We start from the raw sequence: 12,294 nt of genomic DNA, 5'->3' as shown, positions 1-12,294 counted from the left end.
CCATCAGGTGAGGATCTGCTCAACCTGCCCCACCCAAAAAACATATCTGCATTTGCACCCATCTGTGCTTCCCTCACCACACAGGCAAGGTGCCCTCCTCCCCTCCTCTAACCCCTCGCTGGTGCTCCACATCCACCCTGTCCCCACTCTTCAAGCACAGGGTGCATCAGTGAGAAGGCATCTCCTAACTGCTAATCTTTCATATAATCAGTGCCCCAGTTACAGAAAACCCTCCACGTCTGCATCACCACTGCCATCGCACCCACTGACTCCCACCCCACCTCTGTGCTGCTGCTGACGCCAGGCTGAGACCATGGTGGGCACTATCCTTCACGCCTCACCCGCTGCCATCTGCCTCCGTCTCTGCCCCTCGACCGACACTGCTTTCTCCACCGTTACTAACACTTTCTTTCTTTCCTTTTTTTTTTTTTTTTTTTTTGCTAAACTCAGAGATTTTGAAGTGCCAATCTTTTATGATCTATTTGTCCTGCTTAAAAATTGTGACTATGTTTTTATTTCTTGTGGGGTTTTTTTTGTGCCACTTCTTAGTTTTGCCTCTTTCTGAGGTGATGGTATTATCCTTGTTTCTGTTCCTTTATTCTTTAGTCTCAACACACCTACCAGGATGAGCTTATCCATATCCATGGTCCTGACTGCCCTATCCTGCTCTCCCCAAAGGTAAATGAGTATGTAGATAAATGTGTGTGTGCACGCACACCCCCCAATCTCAAACTCAGATTTCTATCTCGAACTCCTAGCCCATATATTCAACTCCTATTATACATTTTCTTTTTGGATATTACATAGGAATCTTAAACTCAACGTGTTCTAAACCTGGTTCTCATCTCCTTCCTAACACTACCCCTACTTACTGAATGGTCTTCTATTAGTTCCTGTGTTGGTGGAAGGAACCAACACACAAACCTGAATTATTGTTGACTTCTCTCCCTGGCATGTCTCTTCCTCCATCCAATAAATGACTGAGTCCTACTGATTTTGATGTTCTTATGTCTCTCTGCAGGTCCACTGTTAATCTCTCATTTCAGGCCACTGTAGTCTCCTGCCTTGAATGTTGCATGAGTTGTCTGCATATGGCCTTGTTCCCCCTACACTACTTTCTCCCTCCCTGTCACTCGTGGTATCTAAAACACAGGCTTTTCCTTAAAACTCCTAGGTGCCTTTGGAGAAGAGAACAAACTCCTTATCATAGTACAAAAGGTATGATCTAGCCTTGCTACCCCTCCAATTCCTTTTATCACCATTCCCTAAACTCTTTACTCTGTCCACACCAAGCTATTTGCTACTATCCAAATATGCCAGGCTCACTCAATTACTTTTGCCTAAACTAGGACATCTCTCTTCTTTCTCTCTTCTTCTCGCCCCCTTAAACGTGTGCTTTAGGATGTACATCAAGACTCTTTTAGAAAGATTTCCTGAAGTAACTCCTCAAACCAGGGCTGCCTGCCTGTCCATGTGTTCCCATAACAGCCTATGCACAGCTCTCACAGCAGGTATAGAGTTCTTTGCACCCTCCTGAAACTATGGGCAGCGCAAAGCCTGAGACGAGCTTTCTTCTCCATTTCCCTCCCAATCAGAGCAATGCCTGGTTCATAGCAGGTGGTCAATACAGGGTCATCCAATTACTAAATTAAATTTCTTCCTAAACTTTATGTTCGAATTTATTCAAAATAAGCTAGGCGTCATTATGTTGACCCTGGATTTCTGCATCTGTTTGGTTCTTTTCCTAACAAGATTTTACCAACAGGATGATCTGTGGATGGTATTAAATATAGACAGAACTAAAAACTAGTTTGAGACCCCAGCTACATCTATTCCCTAAAGAATGAGATGGGTTGTTCTTGACTTGCCAAATGAACAACATCACAAATATGTCTCCCAAAGGAAATTTAATAGGTCCTGCAGCAATGTTGACGAAACTGTTGGGGAAATATATTTACCAAAGGTCCACCTTATGTACTCCACATTCCCCTTAATCAACTGTCTTAGTCTGTTCAGGCTGCTACTTAAAAAAATAAATAACACAACCATAGACTGGATGGCTTATATACAACAAAACTTCTTTTCTCAGTTCTGGAGCCTGAGAAGCTCAAGAAGTGGTTGCAGCAGACTCAGTGTCTGGCAAGGGCCTGCTCCTGCTGCATAGATGACTCTCTTTTTGCTTTAACGTCACAGGGCAGAAGGGGCCAGGGAGCTCTCTGGGGCCTTTTATAAAGACACAAATCCCATCTAGGAGGACTACACCCTCATGACCTAATCACCTCCAAAAGGCCCCCACCTCCAAGTACCCTCACACTGGGGATTAATTTCAACCTAAGAATGTGGGTGTGGGGCCTCATTCAGTCTATAACATCAGCCCGCCTTACACACTCTTCTCTCCCAGGATCCAGTATTTCTCCACAACTGTGCAGTCCAGTCTGAAGGAGCTGCAGTGTAGCCTATGTTTGGGGGCAGGAGTATGGGGAAAGGGCCAGCAACAGGGTGGCAGGACTAGGGGAGAAAAGCCTCAGAGATGAGAGCTATAAAGAGGGTAGGAGAGGGGATGGTTTAATTTCTGTTCGGCCTCTTCTCTGATTTCCATGGAGGGGTTTTTCTCTAAGCTTGCTGGCCTTCTGGCCTCACCCCTGGTCCTCCCCAAGGAGGCAGACTGAGTTACATGGTTGGTGGATGACAGTGCTGGGTCCCCCTTTCTAGAAGGGGGAGCTAAACCACCCACGGGCCCAAGGCCTGGAGAAAGTCTCTTTCTACCTGGATCAGGGGAGAGAAGTAAACACAGTGTGTACTGTGTTGAGGTAAACCTTCCTCACAGGTCTAGACATGGGTTAAGGAGGCTGTGGAGGTCCATTTCAGCTACTATACTAACCTGCCTCCTCCAACCTGCACTTATCAGTCAGAAGGGAGCCATTTTAGTTCTTGGTCTAGTGGCCCGGTGCATGGATTCGTGCACATTGAAAGAAAATTAAGTAGAAGAAAGATTTGTGTAGTAATTATGTTACTGCAAAAAATTATGTCAAAATAGTATATATAATATAGTATAAAATTAAAACACACGTGCAATTGGCGCAAGAGCTTTCTATGTATCATGCATACACCAGTCAATGTTTATTTTTAAATTGCCAGTGCATGTCATATGTACCAGCCGGTAGGTCAGTCACTTAGCCTTTTATATATATACTAGAGGCCCGAAGATTCATGCAAGAATGGGCCTTCCTTCCCCTGGCTTCTGTCCTGCCCCGCCCTTGGCCACTTGGTGCCTGTGTATGCAAATTAACCCACTATCTTTGGATTAATTTGCATGCCCCCGATTGGCTGGTGGGCGTTGCAAAGGTACAGTCAATTTGCATCTTTCTCTTTTATTAGTGTAGATAGATTGGATAAGGATGCAGGTGAGAAAAAGGGATGCCCTTTATTAGGACACCAAAACCCCACCAGTTTCTAGTTCCCAAAGTAACTCCATTCATATCAAAACAGAGACATTAACCACACCAAAATTAAAATAAAACAAGTCAGGCAGATGTTAAATAATCTGGAAATATAAAAATACATCAAACTATTGGCTTTAAAAGCTTACATGTCAAATAATACTCTATTAAACAACCATTGGTATGATTTTATCTATTTTATAATTCAGTTAAATCTGTGGGATCAGCAAAGTTCTAACCAGAATCTTGGAAAAATAACAACCAACATTTGTTTTTGAAGTAATTTCACACTTTATTTCATTTGAGCCTCACAACCCACTAAATTTGATAGGGAGGCTTTTGTTTCTATTCTCATCTTCTGAGGCTCAAAGTTTAGTGACTGTGTAAGGTCACACCACTACTAATTGGCAGAGACTTGTACTCTGGGTCTCCTCAGATATAATCCAGTGCTGTCCCTCTGGTGTACAGGCCATCATCAAGGTAAATAGTTTTAAAGCTTATGTGTTTGGTTGTTGTTTTTTAAGGGCTTAAGTTTAACAATTTCTCTATGGACAAGTGTTATCTGGGCTGGAAGATGAAGGTCCAAAAATTTACAGACTGTGCTGCCACAGAAACTGAGTTTAAAATAACAGTTCAAGTAAGCATCTCATTACTAGGTTAAATCTACCAGGCTAGATACAATATACAATAGCTTAGAAGACTGTAGCATCTGAACACAGCCAAGGTTACACAATGGCTTAGGCTTTTGTGCATGAATTCTTCAAGCTTATTATGTACAACACAGTTCTGAGTCTACTTCCCATTTATATAGCTTTATTTATTTAAAATATCTATTAAACTTCTTCAGAATTCAGTGCAACAAGATCATACATTTCCCAGATAATTTCAAAGAAAGCAATGAAAAATGATCTTGCACATCTCCTCAGCATGCTGAATATTAATTTCACTCAAATGATTAATTTTCATTTGTAAAACAATAAAGTACATCAACCAACTGCATATACAATAAGAAAGGAAATGAAATGCTTTCTATTTTTAAAGCCAGTAAGAAAATATAAATATATTATACTCATGTTTTTATATAATTTGATAAATAGATACCACTTTTATGATACTGAATGAACGGAAATAAATATCATAGGCTACTTGTAGGAAATACTAAAAGTAAATAAAAAATATTAAGTGATACCTACATGCTGTTTGTTTTTTGTTTGTTTTTTTGGTATGTGCTTTGATAAAATGAACATTTAAAAAATTCATAACCTAAATATAACATATATTAACAAACATTTTGATATTACAAAAAACAAAAACAATTATTTCATGTTACGGTTGTTGTTTTAAGACAGAAAGCTAATCTGTTTTGCTACTCTTAATTTATACTGAAGAGTTTATAATTTGTCAAAGTTTCCACCATTATTCAAAAAACATAAATATACAATTTTTAGTATGTACTTAGAATTGTCGTGTTCATAGCCAGAAATAAAAGACCATTATCAGTAGGATCTCACATTCACCCTGCATATAAATATCCTTCTAATCTGAGGAAACAAGGAATTCTTTAAGAAAGGCCTTATTTTCTTTGTAATTTGAATTTAGTGTGTGGAATAGTCCAAACACTTGGAAATACTACAGTTGATGAATGCACAACTGTACATTTTCATATACAAATGGAAGTGAAAGGAAATGCATCATCCCTAATTATGAAGGCAGGCTAATTAAATTCCACTCAGAGGGCACGTGAGTAATAGTATTACCCACACTTGCAGCACCTAACCCAGAGCTCCACTAGAAAAACAGTGTTTGGAAAACTGAAGAGGTGAGCAGAAAGCTCTGTCACTTGACCTTGGCTCTCATTTGCAAAAAGGTAGTATTTCAAAATAGAAGATGGGGTTGGAAAAGTAAATACAGCTGTGTTTTCTCCACCCCGTGAGAATGAAGGGGCTACTCGGAACGCAGGAGGCTGAGTCCCTTGGTGCACACACAGAGCAGAGTCCTAGTATTTCATTTATGGCTAACTCAGAAAATTTGTTTTATTGTGGTAAAATATACACAACACAAAATGTAGCAGCTTAATCATTTTTAGTGTATAATTCAGTGGCACTGAGTACATGTACAGTGTTGTGTTAATTATCACCACTATCTATCTCTAGAACTTTTTCATCATCCCAAATAGAAACTCTGTACCATTTGAACAACTCACCATCTATCACACTATCTTTTTATCTCTGTTCATTACATTTTTTAAAATCAATTTGCCTGTTTTAAGTACCTCATATAAATGGAATTATACAATGTTTGTCCGTTAGTGTCTGGCTTATTTCACTTAGTATAATGTTTTCAGGGATCATATATGTTATATCACATATCAGAATTTCATTCCATTTTAAGGCTGAATAATATTGTTATAGGTATATAACATATTTTGTTTATCCACTCATTTACTGATAGACATTTGGGTTGTTTCCACCTTTTGACTATTATAGGATAATATTTTTAAACTAGAGTAAAATGAGCTAAGTGAAAAACCTGAAAATAACTCTAAAAGGATTGTTAGGATTCAATGAATATAGGAATATAGAATATTTAAGTATATGGAGGAAAGTTAGCAATAGCCTAAAGTGAGGGAAATAACTATGGTTATTTGAATTATAAATTTGTTTATACATTTTGGCTTTAAAAATAATTAAAGTAGGCCTTGCTAACTTAATATTTTATGAGTTAAAATCCAAGTATAATCGATGGTATTTCAATCCTGCTTAAAACAGTCCCATAATCTCTAAGAGCGTCTACCCACACTGGAACTGTGTGTGTAATTCTTTCATATTCATATAAGGCAGTGGTTCTCAACCTTGGCTGCACATTAGAATCACCTGGGAATCTTTTTAAAATCCTGATTTCTGGGCCTCTCCCCCAGAAATTCTGTTTCTTTGTTATGGGGTGGGGCCACAGCATTAGTAACAAAGAAACAGAATTTCCGGAGGATGAGGCCCAGAAATCAGGATTTTAAAAAGATTCCCAGATGATTCTAATGTGCAGCCAAGGTTGAGAACCACTAATATAATGGTACAAGATGTCATTACCTGCTTTTGTGCAAAGCCTACTCAACAAAATAAAGAATGAATAATGCTAAGAAATGTTTAAAAATGAAAGGCCACAATCATGTCCAAAAAATCAGGAGGAACATTTAACTTAATAAATTTTAAAAATTTAATTTAAAAATTGAAATGCCTCAAGAGAGTGACAAACCTTATGTAAGGACTTTGAAATTTCTCAAAAAAAAGACAGTATGATTGAAAAAAAAATGCTCTTAGATCAACAATAGAAAAGTTGACTAATGTATAATCAATTTTTAAGTCATCCTTTTTTAGGAGAAAGGTAATAATCAGAAATATACTATAGCACGACAATTGAAAATTAATCTGTAAGGCTTGCTAGAAAGAGCACCAGATCCAAATCCTAATGTCTCCTGCCTCTATCTCAGCCTTGTGGCCTTAAGTAGTCATTTAACCTTCTGCGTTTCATTATCTCCTCTGAAATATGATATCAGTGGGCCAGATGATTCAGCTCTGAAGTGCCATGATTCCAAGTAGACTGAGACCCCCAAATCGCCTGCACTAGTAAACATTCTTATAGAAATAGCACTGAAATCAATATAAATGATAACTCTAAAAGAAAGTATCAACTGATGGGTATATATCTTGAGAAGAAACTCTGAAGGATAGTCCCGAGGTTATGAAAAGGATTGTGATCATTGAGGAATACCTAACTTCACACTGCTCTTGATTATGATAAGAAACATGCAGGCAGGTGCCAATTTTCTAACAAGTTATGGCCTAAAAATCACCGTTATAATTAAGATCCCAGAATGTATTTTCTCAGTCCAAAGAGTCCACAATAGAGATGAAGTCCTATATATCTGCATATATAGTTGTAGGAAAATTATTTTAATTAGTGTTATAATCAAAATAATAATAAATTAGATTAAACAATAAAAATTATCTGGAATGTCAGTACTTGAAAAAGCAAATTTAGTTGTAGGAGCTGAACTTGGGTAGAGAATACCAAAGGTCCTGCATACTTTGAAGATTGCTGGCCGAGGTCTGTAGTGGCTCACTAGGATTTTCATTAGAAATCTCTAGGAAATTGGGAGAGTTGTGTTCTTCAAGATTTTTTGTTTAGTATCACAAACAGTAAGGTGGAAAAGTGGAATTTTCCTGAGGTGTTTATGTGTATGAAAGATATACTGGAGGTGGGCATGACTGGCGATCAGAGAAAGTGTGAGCATAACCCATCTCCTAACTGACAGGGTAGGGATGTGCCAGGAAAGAGCCCCAGGTAGTTCCTTTTTTGGCCCCCAGGCAACTTCGCCATGAGTCACCTGTGTTTTCATGATGGCCATACCAGGGAACAGAGAGGCCCACAAAAGGTGGGAGGAAAAGTAGCCCGTCAAAGTCTGTAGGACCCAGCCATCTATCTGCATGGTGGTTCTTGGTAACCTGAATGCTAGTTTTCAAAGGTCTGGTATTTCAACACAGTTTCTAGGTAGTGGATTTTCAGAACCTAGTCCAGTACAGATTTTCCTTTAGTCTTCTGGAAATAACTGCTATGGCTTCCACTGCCAATGTGACCTCAAAATGAGCACCTGTAATTTCTAAAAGTGTTCTTAATGTAGAGCCCTGCTATACACTAAGTAAACTGTATGAGTTATTACTGATTCTAATTTCATGAACTTCATTTTGCATCAGTCTTACAGCTGTAATAGTGCACCTATTTCTACTACCACACCTGCAGTTCACATGTAATGATCACTTACTTGCCAGCCACTGTTCTAAGCTCTTTACCTACCTATGTTATCTCATTTAAGTTTTCCTTTCTGATGTAGGCACTATTTTCCTCTCCATTTAACAGATGGGAAATACTGAAACCCAGAGAGCTGTGTCTAACTCTGGAACTGGACTCCTAGTCCCTATTCTGTGCTGCCTCCCAAATCCAGCACAGGCCAAGGAACTTCCCTTCATACCTTTTAAATGCAATGCAGTTGTTTCCAAAAACCAAAATGTATCTTCTCCTTCAGAAAAGGTTGTAGAATACTTTCCTAATGATCATGCTTTCTCTCTCAAAACGAAGCACATAAAAACACATAGAATGTGGAAAATACCAATTTGGGGGGGGGGGAGTAGAAATAACATTTGAGTGTTGTATTGCCATTTTTATATTCAGCTGGCTATGCTAATTCTACGTGGATCTCAGAAACCCCGAAATTACAGTCTGTTCAGACTATTTTAATCCCTAACAGCACCGCCGTGATCCTGAATATTTTTAAAATAACCTTTTTTTTTTTTTACCTTAACCAAATATATTTTAGTTAAATTTTAGAACTTAAAGTAAGCACATACTGTCCTTTGTTCAATGAAGGTGACTGTTTGAGACAGGCCCTCTGTGGCCAATTGTCCAGGGACAGGGCCTGACTGCATGAAACTGTCCACATCCTCTAGTCCACGGCACTTGGTAAGCAATGGCGAGAAAGTGCCACTTGGCTGGGACCTGGTCTGCATTCTGTTCTCCGGAAACAGAAAAGGTAGCTTTAACAGGCTCAAACACATGATCTGGGCCCATTTAACATGATTATTTTTGAACCAACTATGCTAAGAGATTATATCACAGGCAAGAAAAATGAATGAGAACATTTCCGGGACTCAATATAGTTGCAAACTTCTGGGTGGACCCTTAAATATGAAAAAAAAAAAAGGGAAGTACATCATCACTATTTATACCCAAAGTAGCACAAATCAAAGTTGTGCTTTCATGCTCAAAGTGTACAGTTGTTTGAAAAAGGCCCAGGCCTGTATTTTACTTCCTATTTATTTAATTGCTTTGAACTAATAACTAAACAAAAATTGATTAAAGTGATGTAGTTAAAAATAGAATTTTCATAAATGCTTGAAAAGATAAAAATATCGGGATCACCAACTAGAAAAAGTAAAGAAAATTACAAGTTTAAAAACAACTTTAAAATTCTGAGTACATAACCACTGAGAGGAAAACACAAAAATATTTTCACTTGCACAAAATTTTACCCAATTGATGCTATTCCTTCACTTTTGTTTTTTACAACCCAAAAAGTTCATTTGTTTTTGAAAAGACAATCTGTGTAAAGTATATGCTTTTTCATAGCATGAGGTTTGTATTGTTCCTTAGTATGGTTTCCATAAGTTTAGAAAAAAAATCAACTTTTGTGAGCACATAAAACTAAAAACTATCACATCAATAAAATAAAAAATGAACCACATGATCATTTCAATAAGCTCTGGGAAAAAAACCCAATACCCTTTCATGATAAAAAAAAAATACTCAACAAATTAGGAATTGAAGTGAACTTCCTCAGCCTGATAAAGGACATCTACAGAAAACCCAACCTAACATCATGCTTAATAGTGGAAGACGAGATGCCTTCCATCTAAAATTAGGAACAAGATAAGGGTGCCCACTCTTGCCACTTCTATTCAGGCTCTAGCCAGAGCAATTAGGCAATCAATCTATCAATATAAATAAAAAGATAAACAGATAAATAGATAGCATCCAGATTGGAAAGGAAAGTGAAACTATCTCTATGCACAGATGACATGATTTTGTATACAGAAAATTCTAAGAAATCCACTAAAGTACTATTAGAATTAATAAGTTCAGCAAGGTTGCAGGATACAAGATCAATATACAAAAGCCACTTGTATTTCTATACACTTGCAATAAACAACCCAAAAATTAAAGAAAGAAAAAACAATTCCATTTATAATAGCATCAAAAATAAAATACTGAGGAATAAATTTAACACAAAAAGTATAAAACTTATGCTTTGAAAACTACAAAACATTATTGAAAATAAAGAAAATCTAAGTAAATGGAAATAACTCCCATGTTCACAAATCAGAAGACAACAGTATTAAGATGGCAGTACTGTTATCTATAAAATCAATGCCATACATATCAGAACCCCCAACTATGTGATCTTGGACAAGTTACCTTATGTTTCTACACCTAGGTTACTTAATCCTCATATGCTCCATTTCCTCATCTGTAATATGGGAATAAGTGGACCTACTTAGTAAGATGCTGTGATAAATGGATGAGAACACTGGTCAAGCTCCTTACTACAGTTTCCGGAACGCAGTGAGTACTCAGTAAATGTTAGCAATTGTTTCCTTGCTGACTACAATGGAATTTGAAAATGTCAATTTCTGCATGAGGAACATACTTTATTCTAAGAAATCCAAGTAATATAAAATCTAATAACTCAAATAACAGGCAGACTAATATCATTGTAAGAATTCAGCATGCAGTTTTTTTCAAAGAACAAGAGAAGTTATTTTATTTCCTTAAAAATGGAAAAAGTAGTTTAAATAAAGCTGGCAGTAAAATATGGCAGAATTGCCAGAGTCTACTAGTATATAGCTTTTTAAAAACCTTTCCTCCCAGAAATACTGATAATTGACCTAATAATCCCAAAAGTAGACTTGACTCTCTAGTTGTCTTTTCCATTAAGTTGGATGAGTAAATAATAAAAGAGCCAATTACAATTTTTATAATGATTTCCTGGTTCCAAACCCAAGTGGTATGGATAAAGGCAGCATTCCAGTCAGGATTCCACACATTTCTCCCTCTCCCTTCAGCAATGCTCAGAGAAATAACTTCTTTCGATCAGCACTTCAGTAACAGTGAGCTTTAGTCAACATATTTTGAGACCAGAAGTGTCATTTGATTCTATGTTCCTTGGTGGAAGTACTACATTTGTTACTGAGCATAATTTTAACCAAACTGTGAACATTTTAGACACCAAACCAACTGTTGATGTAGGAATAGGAGACTTCCTGCAGTGAAACCACGCATATGTGTAAGTTCAGCTCAATTACCTAATTCACTGGAATGCATTGAAAATGACTAAACTACGATCTCCTTTTGAGAACATTAATTGTATATAATTTTATTTTGAGATGGCAAACTGAAACAAACATTGACCCAGAGGTGTATTTTGATACACATCTAGTAACATAACAGATTCTGTTAAATTCACTTAAAGTTTCGGTGGGAAAATAAATGGCTCAGAGACTAGTCAAGTTGAAAGAGGCTTTAAATATTTAGTCAATGATATTAATAAATGTTAAAAATTATCATTTAAAGTGTGATTTTCCAGATACCATTGGCTCAAAAAAGTTTCCATTGCTATTTGAAACTTTCTTCATTTCGTAACTAGTTTAAAAATTCCTCGTTGGCTTGATTCATATTGGCTCAAATAAATAAAAAGATGATTCTCAACTGAAAACATTTAAAGAATTTTGTAACTACATGTAAAGAAACCAAGTGGCTTTAAGACATTTGGCCAAATGAGTATAAGTAATGACCTTCATTTCTGCATTCTAATTATAAAACTGGCTAAGGGAGTATAATACAAAGGGGAAAATAATGAATGAAGAATCACAAGGTCAACTACATTCATCTATTCAAAAAGTCTTTGCCTAGAGTGTGTCTGGCATGGTGGGGAATGACCAGTCATCGTGCTGCTTTGGTGAGGATTATGGTACGGAGCAGAGATTGGGCAAAACACCATCTCCTGTGGGAAGTGTTACAAGGAAGGAACAGCAGGCAGTGAGGGGAAAAATGAGATGGGTGGTGAGCATGAAGGGGAAAAAGATAAAGAATTTTGACGCACATATGATCAAATATATTTTTAAGTGAAAAACCTTTAAAGTAAATGTATATTACAATTATAATATTTAAATGTTAAAATATTTGAAATCTGGGAATAATTATTGAAAATTGTTTCAATAATCTAACTCTGAAAACACACCAAGTTTTC

At 37.0% G+C, this 12,294-nt stretch overlaps 1 protein-coding gene and 1 long non-coding RNA gene across 10 annotated transcripts in view; one reads left to right on the top strand and one right to left on the bottom strand.

Moving 5' to 3' along the window:
• Nucleotides 1-12,294, bottom strand: part of UMAD1 (UBAP1-MVB12-associated (UMA) domain containing 1) — a 190,654-nt gene that overhangs the window by 10,206 nt on the left and 168,154 nt on the right. The window lies entirely within an intron of this gene.
• The window catches only part of LOC132242980 (uncharacterized), a 115,542-nt gene that overhangs the window by 88,517 nt on the left and 14,731 nt on the right, over nucleotides 1-12,294 (top strand). For 3 of the 4 annotated variants that reach the window (XR_009454750.1, XR_009454748.1, XR_009454751.1), the window contains exon 2: nucleotides 10,483-10,610. This is a non-coding gene — a long non-coding RNA (uncharacterized LOC132242980). Of the gene's footprint in view, nucleotides 1-606; nucleotides 679-1,174; nucleotides 1,219-10,482; nucleotides 10,611-12,294 lie in introns of all 4 variants that reach the window. The other variant, XR_009454749.1, reaches the window with a different exon arrangement.

This window comes from Myotis daubentonii, chromosome 10, assembly GCF_963259705.1.
Source record: "Myotis daubentonii chromosome 10, mMyoDau2.1, whole genome shotgun sequence".
Taxonomy (NCBI): Eukaryota; Metazoa; Chordata; class Mammalia; order Chiroptera; family Vespertilionidae; genus Myotis; species Myotis daubentonii.
Note: the sequence above shows the minus strand (reverse complement) of the source record. Positions and strands in the feature narration are given on the sequence as shown.